The sequence below is a fragment of the Arvicola amphibius genome, chromosome 2 (genome assembly GCF_903992535.2).
Source record: "Arvicola amphibius chromosome 2, mArvAmp1.2, whole genome shotgun sequence".
NCBI classification, from domain to species: Eukaryota; Metazoa; Chordata; class Mammalia; order Rodentia; family Cricetidae; genus Arvicola; species Arvicola amphibius.
The window spans coordinates 171,567,964-171,583,841 of record NC_052048.2 but is presented as its reverse complement, the minus strand read 5'-3'; positions in this window follow the sequence as shown (position 1 = coordinate 171,583,841).

The following is a 15,878-nucleotide window of genomic DNA, read 5'->3' as shown; positions in this document are numbered from 1 at the left end:
GTGAACATCTATACAGTTAGAACAGTTATTCTGAAGCTGTGGTAGCTTCACATTGGATTTACACCTTTACCAGTAGATACATTTAATGCACTTTTCCACCCACCAAAACAAAACAAAAAAGCCCATGATAAAAGTAGAAAAGCAATTAGCTTCTATCTTCTTTCACAACTCAGTTCCATCCCACCGCCTGCATTCACTCCTTTCTTCATCCTGTAATACGTAGTCTTTCTTGTTCTCTTTTCTGCAAGTTCTACTGAACCCATGTACATATTTGTTTGCATATATACGTATATTACCGCTATGCTCCACATGTGAGCTAGGACATATGAGTTCTTTTTTTTTCTTGGACCTGTGGAGTATTCTGGAAGCTATGACCTCACTATTGTCCACTCTTTCTTATCAGAAAATGGAATATTTTCAAAATTTTGCTTTAAAAACTATTTTAAATTTATTTTTAACATTTCACATAGAATACATTTATTTCGATTGTATTCACCTCCATTAACCTCTCTATTCGTCTCTCATCCCTGCTAATTACCTTATTCTCAATCAGTCCTTCTGCTTTCATGTCATTTATTTATTTTGTGCATAACCCACTGTGTTTAATTAGGGTGCCTTGCATGTGGAGCATGAGTGAGTTACAGTGACTAACCACAGAAACAAAAGATTATTCATCTCTAAGCGACCACTAAGGGTTATAACTCTTCAAGGAGAGGTCAGTCCTCTTGAGGCCCTTCTGTCCATGATGAAATGTGGAAGCTCAGTCTTGTATAGGTCTTGTACAGGGTGCTGCATTCCTTCCAAGTTTAGGAGAGCAACAGCCACATCGAGTCCAGAAGACATCATTTCATGGCATTCATTCAATTCCTTGCCTCTTATACTCTTTTGCACACCTTCTTTCTGAGATGCTCCCAGAGCCAAGTAGGGAATGAAACATATAACCTCAGAATAAATGAGCTACATTAGTGGGCTACGACCAAAAACAAGTTTTACTTACAGTCTTATTTAAATGGCTGGTTTCCCTGCCTCAAATATAATCCATATACTAGAGATTTTAGTGATTAAGGACTGAGCCTCCAAGTAAAGGAAAGAACTTGTAGACTGATTTGTGTATTTGCCAGAAAGTGATCGATTTACTATGTATCAGTTTCATAATGCTCAATATCCTCAATACAGAATTCCATCACAACATGCGAATGAATACTTGTTTTGGGCAAAGTAGTTATAAATTCATTTACCCCATTATAAAATGAATCCATAGTCATCGCAAATATCTTTAAAGACATGTTGATGAGGAACAGAATGAGAGTCACCATAATCTCATTTTGAGAAGGTAATTTCTGCTCACAGTTGGCTATATATTTTCCCAGACTTTAAAAAAATATATGTATCTATCCTTACAAAAATATGACCATATTATATTACATGTGTTACTTTTCATGACCCAAGTTTTACCCAGAAACTCACTCTCTATGCCCCCTCTTCAGTTTCAGGATGTACATACATACATCTAGAACTTAAAGATTAAAGAAGTTGAATACTTTCCAGCGCAGAGATTTCTGTTTTAGGCGCAAAAGGTAGTAAAAGATTATCTAAAGAGTATTAGAAACATCTGGACTTATGTATGTTCACAAGGAAAGATGTTTTGTCATATGGTTGGAATCATATTCCTGAATTATGTCTTATAAATTTCAAGTCTGCATCCACATTCTGTGTGAAAACATTTCATTGCCTCTCTGGTTACTGACGATTATGCATGTGTATTGGGTTACCAGTTAATTAATACAAAGGTTCCTTATACCGGCAAGAATCAGAGAGAGGGGGGGGGGAGAAGAGGAAGGAGAAGAGAAGAGAAAGGGGGGAGAGTCTGTGTGTGTTGCCAAGAGCAAGAGAGGCTTGGACTAGGGAGTGGGTGAGGAGAGGAAACTAAGGTAGAAGCTAATCTAAATTTAAGATGCAGTTTGTTGGTCTGAACTTGCAGCTCCATGTTGACTACTGAAACAAGACATACGATAACATTACCAGACTGAGTAGGCTGTATTTAGGAATATGTATATAACATTTATACATAATATTGTAACAACAACTAATGAAAAAAGAGCCTATAGTTATGAACAAGAATAAGGAGGGATATATGGAAACATTTGAAGGGTGGAAGTAGAGGAATAATTGATGTAATAATATAATAATCTCAAAAATAAGGAATACTGTATAAAAAGACAGTTGTGTTTCAACTGTGTTTCTTACTCAGATGAATTTTTCTAGGAATTTGCAATCTAATTTCCCTTCCCTGTATGTCATCAATTATAGTCAGTAATCTTTTGTCACATGATCATAGCACAAAAAATACAATGTTTATAACTAAAATGTATTAAGGATTTACCTAGTCAGTAAAGGTCTTCAAAAGTTGGAGGAATTCAAAGTTGGACAAGTGCCTTTGAGAGGTGCATATATAATTACTCAGAGCCATGGTGGGAACTCATCTATCTTCCTATAGATAGGAAACATCTAACAAGGTTTGTAGACAACCTAGCCAATAATTAATGCCTTATTTCCTGTATTCTGATGATTTAAACATTGGATTCTTTGCTGTCCTAGCAGCAGTGTTTTGGGGAGAGTTTGTACTTCCAAGAGTCGAGTCAAGTACTGTCCCGTCAGCATTGTTTCAATTACAAACTGAGCAATACAGATTTAAATCCTTTTATCAGGCTACCTCTGCATGCTTGGACCACCAGATTCCCAACCACTTCAATCCTGGGTACTAGCCAAATATTTTTTAGTCCTTATATACACTAAATTGTTTAAATTGCTGATGTTACCCATGGAACCCTTTCTTCACCGATTTATTCTTGGAAAAAAACTAATAATGTTGCTTATCCACAAAAACCTCCCCTCTTCTCCCTATGCCTCCTGATTGACTGTGGGGCTTCCATGGCTTGCCCATCCTGACTTCTTATTGTTGGTTCTATGATAGGAAAGAAGACTATCTTTTCAATGGAAAACTTATCCTGACCTTTTGGTTTTATCATACTTGCATAGGAATTTATAAAAACCTACATTTTGGGAACATGTAGAACTTCATAACTATGGAAATCCTTGGTTTGCTATTACCATCAAATGAGGGTATATTTAGAGAGACTATAGGCATTAGTCATTGCCTTTGGTTATGCTTCATAAGAATTAATGCTCATCTATGTTCATAGCAGCATTATTTGTAATAGCCAGATCCTGGAGACAGCCTAGATGCCCTTCAGTGGAAGAATGGATGAAGAAAACTGTGGAATATATACATGCTAGAATACTACTCAGCGGTAAAAAACAATGACATCTTGAATTTTGCAGGCAAATGGATGGAAATAGAAAACACTATTCTGAGTGAGGTACCCAGACCCAAAAAGATGAACATGGGATGTACTCACTCATATTCGGTTTTCTAGCCATGATTAAAGGACATCGAGCCTATAAGTTGGGATCCTTGAGAAGATAATAAGAAGGTGAACTCCCAAAAAAGATATAGTAATCCTCCTGGATATTGGAAGTAGACACGATCGCCAGGAAAATTGGGAACTTGAGGGTTGGGCAAGACTGGGCCAAGGGAAGAGGGGGAGAGAAAAGTGTGAAGGGGAGAGCGGGGGGGGCTCGGAGGAATGGGGGTGCTTGGGATATAGAGGGGTGGATATGAGAGCAGGGAAGCATATATCTGAATTTAAGGAGCTACCTGAAGGTTGTCAAGAGACTTGACCCTAGAGGGGTTCCCAGGTTTCCAGGGAGACGCCCCCAGTTAGTTCCTTGGGCAGCTGAGGAGAGGGAGCCTGAAAAGGGCCAGTTCCTATAGCCATACTGATGAATTTCTTGCATATCACCATAGAACCCTCCACCTGACGATAGATGAACAAAATGACAGAGCCCCACCTTGGAGCACCGGACTGAGCTCCCAAGGTCCTGATGAGGAGCAGAAGGAGAGAGAACATGAGAAAGAAAGTCAGGACCGTGAGGGAACCTCCAGCTGGCGACAGATGGGGAAGGTGACTGAGCCCCACATTGGAGCTACTGGACTGAGCTCCCAAGGTCCCGATGAGGAGCAGAAGGAGCGAGAACATGAGGGAGAAAGTCAGGAACGAGAGGGGTGCGTTCACTCATGGAGACGGTGGGACAGAACTAATGGGAGATCACCAACTCCAGTTGGAATGGGACTGATGGATCATGTGACCAAACCCGTCTCTCTGAGTGTGGCCAACAGCGGGGGCTGACTGAGAAGCAAAGGACAATGGCTCTGGGCTCTGATTCTTCTGCATGGACGGGCTCTGTGGGAGCCTTCTCAGCTTGGTTGATCACCTTCCTGGACCTGGGGGAGTTGGGAGGACCTTGGTCTTAGCATAGAGTGGGGAACCCTGATGGCTCCTTGGCCTTGAGAGGGAGGGAGGGGGTATGGGTGGAGGGGAGGGGAGGGAAGGGGGAGAAGGAGGGGAGAATGGGAGAAGGAGGTTGAGGGATTTTTCTCTTCTTTCCCTCCTTCTCCTTTCCCTTTTTCCCTCTCCCCCCCCTCCCCCTGGCTCCCCCCCCCCCCCCCTTCTCTCTTCCCTCCCATCTGAGCCAAAAAAAAAAAAAAAAAGAATATTTTGTCATGTCCAATTATTCACATGTACTGAAGAGAACTAATGACTTCTATTTGCACTATTACATTTATATTTAATACAAATAATATTACAATATGAAATACACACAAAATATAAATTTCAATTGTTTTTTAATCAACCCATTGTTTCCCTCATCCACATTCATACAGACTTAGAAAATCAGGTTTGATATGAAAATCTTGGATTAACTGATACACACAATTAATCTCTGCTTAATTCAGTACACACAGGACAAAAAACTATTTGACTTTGAGTTGGTAGTCTGGCTACTAATTGCAAGATTGATGTTGTAGGAAAAAAATATGCCTAGAATCCACTACCACAAGCTATTTCCTGGAGTGTGTGATGATTCCATCACCACGCAAGAATAGAAAGAGACATAGAGAGATTTGGAGATTTTCAGAGTGGGCAATTATATTCATATCAGATTTAAAAAAAAATTAAAAGTCATATTTATAATGTTTTTCTTAGCTTTTACATTGATGTGAACTACAGGAAGTTTCTTTTCTTATATGTGTAAAGTGGACAAATACTGATAATTTTCTTATTTAACCTAATAGTGAAATAAAGAGGTTTTCCCTCAGGAAAGTAAGTACTCACTCCTTTTTGTAAAAATCAGAACTGGAGCAGCAAGGCCTTAATTGTCAAAGATAAGCTCTTTACATACTCATACTTTAATTTCCCATTTAAATTACAGGTGGAAAACTACATTACATATGTAATTGCCACTGTCATATTCTTAAGAAAGAGTGGCTCTTGCGCTCATAAATGGAAGAGAAAGCAAAGAGAGCAGGTCAACACTTCATGCTAAAAACTTTATAGCTAAGAAGACAGAAAGTTATGCTCTTATTTTTGGGTGATTTAAAGCCCTGGCATTATTATTTACTTTCACAGTCTCTAATTTCAAAATTACTGAACTCTCTAGGAGCATCTATGAATGGTCATATAGCATTATTTTTACACCTTCCTCTAACATTTACAGATAGTGAATTTCATAGTGGTTATAAGAAAACACCAATCTTTAAGTGACTGTACTTTCCTAAATATATTCTCCCTGCTGTTACATTTTAACACGGCGGCTTTTGCAAAATGGATAGAGCAGCTGGTAAATACAGATTATTTAGTAAAGATCTGCGCCTTCTCAGAGGGAAGGGAATTGATTGAAGTGAGAAAGAATTTCTGTGGTGTTTACCTTAAGGCTAACATTAGTAGAACCCATCTCCCAGGACATTTGTGTGCCTCCTTCCACAACCTCTTCTGCTTTTGCTTCTAGCCCTTGGTGTCAAAAAAACACCCTGCTTTTATATGCAGTGAACCCTGCTCTTTCCTCCTGATATTTTGGTAGCCATAGAACACTAATAAATCCACTCATATATATTCCATATGATCTTCTATCCGTGGTGAGCAATAGAGTGGATGACCCTGGAAACTCACCTTGGATGGTTCTTCAGGAAATTGTCTCATTTGAGTAATTCTCACGGTCCTAAGTACCATATTACAATTTGCATACTTTGGCTTCTCCTATGAGAAAAAAAAAGCATATTTTCTAGTTGCCTGTGAATCTAAAATCTCAAGTCAGCCGTGGAAGCAATATGGCTTTAACCATAGTAATAGTTCCACGATTTATACTTCATGGTCAGAAAGGTAATAACCCTACCAGATGTTGCCAAGGACTTAATTGATTGTGTCTTATCTACTTATTTATTAAAGTGGCCATAGAGTTAGCCTGCAGGTTTATTTCCATTGACAGAGGTAATGAAGCAATGCCCCAGTACTTTGTAATGCCAGGGCCTGTGTCCTAGGCAGATCTCCTGCACATCCCAGCCTTTGCTTCCCCATCTTGTTGGCCAGATGTTTGCTGTGTTTCAAACGTGTTGGTTCCTTCTTGCCTTTTATAGTGTCCCTGCTGCTTTGTGATGTCTCTAGTCTTTAATATCACAATTTTTTCAAATGTCCAAAGTTGCTGCTCTGATTTCCCAAGTGTTTAAACATATCTCAGGATATCACATGCCAAGAAACAGCTTATTGAAGAAATGAAAGCCCTGAAGACATTTTCCTTTATCTTTATTTCAAATTACACCTTACTTTATGACTATTAGTATAAATTCAGTTGTGAGGAGAAGTTTTCAATCCCATTTTGCCATTTAAAAAAAATCCATTGTGAATTCTACATAATGCAATTTTTGTCGTATTTATCCAAACCACTTCTTTCCAACTTCTCTACCTATTCTTAAAAAACAAACATGACTCATCAAGTCTAATTTGTGCTGTCATGCAATACTGAGTGTGGTCACCAACTAGAGTAGCTCAACCCACCAGGGACCACATCTGAAAGAAAACTGCCTCTCAGCTGTTAATTGGTCCCATGAGCTCCTTTCACTCCTTGCTAAGATGTAGAGGCCTGTTTCTCTCTCTCTCTCTCTCTCTCTCATAAATTAAAATTTATTTAATACATGAAAATGTATTTAAAAAGATAAAAGAGAGAGAGAGAGAGATCAACTTTACAAATAGATGTCAGCATTTTATTTTAACTTAAATAAAAAAGTAACCTTCCACTCAGGTCAGAGAAGAAAATCAGGCCTTGTTCAAACATCATCAGAAAAGCTTTCTCCTGCAGCAGATCGGAACACAGCCAGACAATATTCAGAGTGAGAGACCTAAGAACACTCAGTCCCAAACAGAATGTCTTCATCAAACTTCTTTCCCTCAAAATCAGGGAACCCCAAGGAAGAGGAGAACAGAAAGAGTCTAGGAGTACAGAGGGTGGTGGAGAACAAAAAGAAAACAAGAACCTCTAAAGCAATACGATCCACACACAGATGAACTCACAGAGACTGAGGCAGCATGCACTGGGCCTACACAGATCTGCATCTGGTGGGTCTTAGAGCAACAGGAGAAGTGGACACATGCCCTCATCCTTAACTACAAAGCAGTTTCCAATTGATAACTGTTGCAAATTAAAAAGTATTTCCATCCATGGGATTTCACTGGGAAGACAAACTACTCTTAAGGGTAGTCTCCATGTCCAACAGTAGATGGCCAAGAAACAAACACAGTTAGTATGTTTTCTGAGGTCCTTTGACTCATTATGTCAAGGCTCTTCCTGTTTTCTATCTTATTATTTTAAATATATATGTGTGTGTGTGTGTGTGTGTTGTGTGTGTGTGTGTGTGTGTGTGTGTATCTCTTTATAACCTACAGGCCTTTTGTATACATTTTAATGGTTTCCAATTTAGAGTTTTATGGGATTGCTGAGTTTTTGCACAAGTGGGTCTCTGTTTCCTATTCCTTCTCTTGGACTCTTTTCTTTGTTTTGTCCAAGTCCAATGTGTTTTTTTTTGTTTTAATCTTATGATGTTTTGTTTTATTATCATTCCATGGAAGACTGCTTGTTTTCTAATGAGAAACTGAAAGGGGGTTGGATCCAGATAAGAAGGCAAGTGGGGAGGGAGTAAGAAGTATGGGAAATCATAATCAGGATGTATTATGTGAGAAAAAAAATCTATTTTATTTAAAGGAAAAAAGAAAAGAAAGGTTATATTTAGAAGTATATATTGTACATATATACATATATTATATATATATATGAGCATACATATATCTAACAATAACAATTGGTAAAGAAGGAGGCCATGGGTTTGAAAAAAGAATAGGGGAGGGGTATATGGGAAAGTTTGGTGAGAGGAAGTAGAAGGGAGAAATTTGTAATCCAATTACAAGTCTTTCTTGCAACAGTCTGAATAGGTTAACATCAGTTTACTGTACTTAACTAATACTAGACTCCCATCTGTGTAGGATATGTGGCAAGTAATTCTTTGCTCTCTTAGTCATCTTGGTCATGGCTTGAATTTTAAATAGGTCCTGAGCAGCAATAATAGCTGAGAATGCAGAAGTACTATCATGCTCAAATTCATCCTATAAGATTTGTTTACTCATATGGGTTTAATAAAATGCTGATTGGCCAGTAATCAGGCAAGAAGTATAGGTGGGGTGGGGGCAACAAGACTAGGAGAATTCTGGGAATGGGGGAAGGCACAGTCTGCAGTTGCTACCCAGACTCAGAGGAGGCAAGATGAGATGCGTCACTGATAAAAACATACCAAGTCACATGGCTAGATATAGGCAAGAATTATGGCTTAATTTAATTGTAAGGGCTATTTAATAATAAGCCTGCGCTAGTAGGGCCAAACAGTTTTATAATTAATATAAGCCTTTGTGTGTTTTGTTGGGACTGAATGGCTGCAGGACCAGATGGGACAGAATTTCTGTCCCAGAACTCCCAGAAGAGAGTTTTCTTCTTGTGGTCCTCCCTGAGATCTGGTCTTACAGTCTTTCCAGTCTGTCTTCCATGATGGTCCCTGAGTCTATTGCGAAGAAGATGTGAATATAGATGTCACATTTGTAGTTGGGCACTCCACTGTCACTTAATTGACCTGTTGTAAGTTTCTTCTGCATTATCCACGATTTCTGCACAAAGAAAAATTCTCTGATGAGGTCTGAGACCTGAACTAGCCTATGGGTAGAAGAAGAATTTAGAGAGCAGTTTGTTCTATGTCCACATGGAAGAAGAATAGTAGTTGTTTAATCCCTGGGGCCTGTGAGCTCCTCAACCATGGACTATCAGCCCAGGTATATGTATCCTCCTATACAATGAGCCTTAAACTCATGGAGACAAGTATTGATTACTCCTATAACACTTGTGATTCTGTTGTAACCCATGGGCCGATCTTTCCATGGGTATCATTATCACAGTTCATGTGGGTTATAGCTGGATAAGACTGCTGCTCATGACCCCACTCTTCCAGAAGCCAGAATAGTATCTTCTCGAAGTGTGAAAAGGTAGCTAGCTAGCAGGGAGGTAGCTTCATGATCAACAGCTGAATTGATTTCTCTATAACCATTGACCAAACAGTTGGTAAAAGTCGTACCATTAAGTTCTGGTGGGGCAGCCAAGAGCAATGGCAATAGCTTATATTGGTTTGGGGTTTCTAATCAAAGACTGAGGGGTGGTATTTCATACTGGCACTATTCTTTCTAATTTTTTTTTTTTAGAAAATTAGTAACCTAATGGCTTCTTGGATGAATGAGTATAATCCCATCTGAAGAGTAACTCAAGTTGAACTTTTTTTTAATCTGAAGCTTTCTATATGGCTTTCCCCAACATCTTTTAGTATTAGTTATTACTCCTTCAATACCCTGCCCTTTTGTAACCCTCCCATCGCGCTCTCCCATGTGTTTTAGTTTGGTGGTTGGGTGCAGGCTCATAGGAAATGCTGAGAAGGCAGAAGCAGGAGGACAGCATGAGGATGGACATCATCATAAAATTTTACAGTAAAATGTCATGAGTGACTTCATTATCATTTATATTGGTAATTAGATACCTGTTTAGTAGTAAAAGGTTCTGCTAAAGATTATAGCACAAACTTATAGTGCCAACAGCCTTTGTGAACTGACTAGTATTTAGAAGGGACTCATAGAGAACCATAAAAGTTTCTGCTCAGGGTCTCAGGGGAAGGATAAGAGCTTTAGAGAGCTAAGTAACAAGAGGGAATACTGCAGAAATAGGCAACTACGAAGGAGGAGTGGTACACAAAGGGAAGCTTCGTATATCAATCTGAGTCTACCTTAAATGTTTTCGGACATCCGAGTTCAAAGAGCTATAGCTAATTAGACATGGTTAGCCAAGCTGATACTGTGCAATTAGTCTAATGTTTGAGTCCATTCCCCATGCTTGGAGAATACCCACATAGGAAAGAACTTAGGGTGCATTTGACTCCTTCAGGCTTGAACAGTGCTATGCTGGGGTTACAAACCTCTCTTTGTGCCAATAAGCCATGAATTGTCACTGAGATTATGAAGAATATTTTATTATGACTTTGTTTTGTTATTTATTTATTTTTGAGGTTATTATGTAGCCCTAATTATCTCATTATGTAGACCTCAGTGTAGTCGGCATGGAACATTCATTGAGGGTCTGCTTAGCTCTGCCTCTTAAGCAGTGGTATTAAAGTCATGAAACACTACATATGGCTTTATTTACCGTTTACATACTTTTAGAAGATGTAAAAGTCATGTTATTTATGTTTACAATCTATTACCTTGGGATAGCAAAGGGTTATTTAAATAAATTTAATTTAAGTCAGGTATAGTGATGAGGCGAGCAGGCCTGTTTTTCATCCCGCCTGCTCCCGGCCGCCTGGCTAGCTTATGCCCTGAAATAACAACACACAAACTGTATTCATTTAAACACTGCCTTGCCTCATTCAGTTTCCGCCTCTTATTAGCTCACATCTTGCTTTAAAACCCATATTTAGTATTGTGTGTAGCACCATTAGGTGGTGGTCTTACCCGGGAAAGATTCAGCATGTCTGACCTGGTGGCTGGTTCCATGCATCTGTCTCACTGAGGAGAGGCAGGGCAGTCTGCCTATGGCGACTGCCTGAGCATCTGCCTAACTGCTTCCCCACTATCTTACCATCATGCTCTGTTCTGTCTACTCCACCTATCTAAATCCTGCCCTATCAAAAATCCAAGGCAGTTTCTTTTTAAACCAATGAGATCCTCTCCTTCAGTCAGGGGATTGTGATGCCTCAGCCAGTTCTTTTATTGTACAGCATTGTTTTGTGCTATCCTGGGTTTTTTTGTTTTTCCATATGAAGTTGAGTACCTGTTCTTATTGAGGTCTGTGAAGAATTTTGTTGGGAATTTGATGGTCTTTGTAATTGAATCTGTAGATTGCTTTTGGTAAGATTTCCAGTTTTTACTATGTTAATTCTAACCACCTAAAAGCATGGGAGATCTGTCCACTTTCTGGTGTCTTCTTCAATTTCTTTCTTCAATATTCAAACTTGCTTGTCATACAAGTTTTCTAATTGTTTGATTACAGTTACTCCGAGATAATTTTAACGCTATTTGTGGCTGTTTGTGAAGGATGATGTTTCTCTGATTTCTTTCTTAGCCTATTTATCATCTGTGTAAAGGAGAGGCTACTAATTTTTTGAGTTAATCTTATATCCTGATATATTACTGAAAGGGTTTATGAGTTATAGAGGTTCCTTGGTAGAATTTTTGGGGGTTGCTTATCATATCATCAGCAAACAAGTGAGAATTTGACATATCTTTTCCAATTTGTATCCCATTGATCTTCTTTTGGTGACTTCAAACTCTACTACAGAGCTACAGTACTGAAAACAGCCTGGTATAGGCATAAAAACAGACAGGAGGACCAATGGCACCAAATCAAAGACCCAGATATTAATCCACACACCTTCGAACACCTGATTGTAACAAAAGAGTAAAAAAATAATCAAATGAAACAAAGAAAGCATATTTAACAAATGGTGTTGGCACAACTGGATATCAACATGTAGAAGAATGAAAATAGACCCACAATCTATCACTATACACAAAACTCAAGTCAAAATGGATCAAGAACTCACATAAAAGCGAGCCACACTGAACTTATAGAAGAAAAAGTGGGGAGTACACTTGAACGCATTGGCACAGGAGACCACATCCTAAATATATCCCAGCAGCACAGACACTGAGAGGAAAATTAATAAATGCGACCTCCTGAAACTGAAAAGCATCTGTAAAGCAAAGGACATGGTCAACAAGACAAAACAACAGCCTACAGAATGAAAAAAGATATTCATTACCCCACATCCGACAGAGGTCTGATCTCCAAAATACACAAAGAACTCAAGAAATTGGCCATCAAAAAGAGCACATAATCCAATTTAAAAAATGGAGTACAGACCTAAACAGAGAACTCTTAACTGAAGAATCTCAAATGGCTGAAAGACACATAGGAAATGTTCAACATCCTTAGTCACCAGAGAAATGTAAATCAAAACAATGCTAAGATTCCATCTTACACTTGTAGGAATGGCCAAGATCAAAAACACTGATGACATCTTATGCTGGGGAGGTTGTGGGGAAAAGGGAACACTTCTGCATTGGTGGTGGGAATGCAAGCTGGTACAACCCCTTTGGATGTCAGTGTGGTGATTTTCTCAGAAAATTAGGAAACAACCTTCCTCAAGACCCAGTAATGCCACTTTTAGGTATATATCCAAAGGATACTCAATTGTGCCACAAGGACATGTGCTCCACTATGTTTATAGCAGCTTTGTTTGTCATAGCTGGAACCTGGAAACAACCTAATGCCCCTCAACCAAAGAATGGATAAGGAAATGTGGTACACAGTGGAGTACTACACAGCAGAAAAAAAACAATGACATCTTGAATTTTGCAGACAAATTGATGGAACTAGAAAACTCATTTTGATTAGGTAACCCAGACCCAGAAAGACAATTAGTACATGTACTCACTCATAAGTGGTTTTTAAACATAAAGCAAAGAAAACCAGTCCACAAATCACAATCCCAGAGAACCTAGACAACAATGATGACCCTAAGAGAGACATACATAGATCTATCTACGTGGGAAGTAGAAAAAAACAAGATCTCCTGAGTAAACTGGGAGCATGGGCACCTTGGGAGAGGGTTGAAGAGGAAGGGGAGAGGCATGGAGGGGACAAGAGAAAAATGTAGCACTCAATAAAAATCAATAAAAAAATGAATTTAATTTAAATATAAAACAAGGGATGAAGAAGGGAGTGATTGATCTCCCAGATAAACTGCCCAAATTCCTAGGCCCTAAGACCCAGGGAGCATTCTCTTGCCCTTTCCCTTCCCATCTGAGCTCCAGAAGCCAGATAACAGGTGAAAGTCCTGTTGACAGGATTCTTCAACATCCCCATCAATTGGGCAGTATAACCTACAAGTCCCACTCTGCCACCCAAACCAAATAATCCTTCACCCTCTCCCTGGCCAAACATCTCTTGCAGATCAGCAGCCCTTAGTGACTTAAGTACTGCCTGCACCAATTAGAGGAAGAGATGTGTAGATGAACAATACATGCAACAATCAAGAGCAATATGACATCTAGAACATAGTGGTTCTATGACATCAAGACCTGAACATCTCAGTGGCAGATGAATCAAAGTAAAGTGACCTTAAAAATAACTTTATGAAGATGATAGAGGCTCTTAAAGAGGAAACGAGTAATTCCCTTAAAGAAATCTAGGAAAATACAAACAAAAAATTGGGGGAAAAATCTGTAAATTCTTTAAAGAAAGTCAAAAAAGCCATTGAAAAAAAAAACAATCAAGCAGTGAGAGAAACAGTTCAAGACTTGAAAATTGAAATAGAGGCAATAAAGAAAACACAAACCAAGGAAATTCTGGGAATATAAAATTTTCAAACAAGCAGAAACTACAGATGCAAGAATAACCAACAAAATACAAGGACTGGAAAAGAGAATCTCAGGATTGAAGATCTGGTAGAGGAAACAGTTCATTGGTCAAAGAAAATGTTAACTTGGCACAAATTCTTAACACAAAACATACAGGAAATCTGGGACACTGTGAAAAGAACCCAACCTAAGAATAAGAAGGATAGAAGAAGGAGAAAAAATACCACTTCAAAGCCACAGAAAATACATTCAACAAAATCATAGAACAAAAACTTTCCCAACCTTTAAGACATGCTTATGAAGATACAAGAAGCTTACAGACCACCAAATAGACTGGACGCAAAGCAAGCAGTGCCCTCACCACATAATAATCAAAACACTAAACATATAGAATAAAGAAAGACTATTAGGGTCTTCAAAGGAAAAAGACCAAGTAACATATAAAGGGGCAAATCTATCAGAATAACACCCAACTTCTTATGGAGGCCATGAAAGGTCCTGGACAGACATTTTACAGACACTAAGAAATCACGGATCCAACTTAGAGACACTAATACCCAGCAAAACATTCAATCAACATAGACAAAGAAAACAAGGTATTCTATGACAAAACCAGATTTAAACACTGCCATATACACAAGTGCAGCCCTACAGAGAAAGTACTTCAAGGAAAACTCCAACCCAAGGAGTTAGCTATACCCACAAAAACACAGGCAATAATAATCCCACTCCAGCAAATCCCAAAGAAGGGAAACATACACACACTACCACCAAAAAATAACAGGAAACTAACAATCACTAGTCATTAAGATCTCTTAATATTAATGGACTCAATTCACCTTTGAAAAGACACAGACTAACAGAATGGATACAAAACAGGGATCCATCTTTCTGCTGTATACAAGAACAACATCTCAACCTCAAAGACAGACATTACCCTCAGAGTAAAGGGTTGAAAAAAGATTATCCAATCAAATGGATCTAAGAAAGAAGCTGGGTAGCTATCCAAATATCTAACAAAATAGACTTCAAACTAAAATTAATGAAAAGAGATGAAGAAGAACATTTCATAGTCAACACAGGAAAAATCCACCAAGATGATATCTCAATTCTGAACATACGTGCCCCAAATACAAGACCAATCCGCATTTGTAAAAAAAAAAAATTACTAAAGCTTAAGTCACACATCAAAACCCCACACACTAATAGTGGGAGACTTTAACACCGCTCACTCTCACCAATGGGACAAGTCTGCAGACAGAAAATTAGCAGAGAAATAAAGGAACTAACAAATGTTATGACTCCATTGGACTCAACAGACATCTATAGAAACACTACACCCAAAACACAAAAGAATATACTTTCTTCTCAGCACTTCATGGAACCTTCTCTAAAACTGACCACATGCTTAGCTAACAAAACAAATCTCAACACATACAAAAAATAGAAACATTATTGAATTATCATTGGTTAAAGTTGGAATTCAACACAACACAAACTATAGAAAGTAAACAAACTCATGGAAATTGGGCAATTATCTCTATTACCTACCACTGGATCAAGGAAGAAATAAAGAAATTAAAGACTTCCTAGATTTCAATGAAAATGAATGCACAACATACCAAAACCTATGGGATCCCATGAAAACAGTGATAAGAGGGGGACGTTCATGGTACAAAGTGCCCACATAAAGAATTTGAAGAAATTTTACACTAAAAACTTAACAGCACACCTGAAAGCTGTGGTGATCCTTCATTTGTAATTTAATAAACAAAGCTTGCCTGAAGGTCAGAAATTAAAACAGCTCCATGGGTCAGCCTTACAGAACAGGCAGTGTTGACACACACCCACCTTTAATCCCTGTACCCACACTAGTTTGCCATAGAAACTGGGCAGTACACAGACTTTAATCTCAGCCTTAGAGAGGAATGTAAAATGGAAGGAGACAGCTCTCAGACACAGTCTGATTCTGAGATTTGGTCC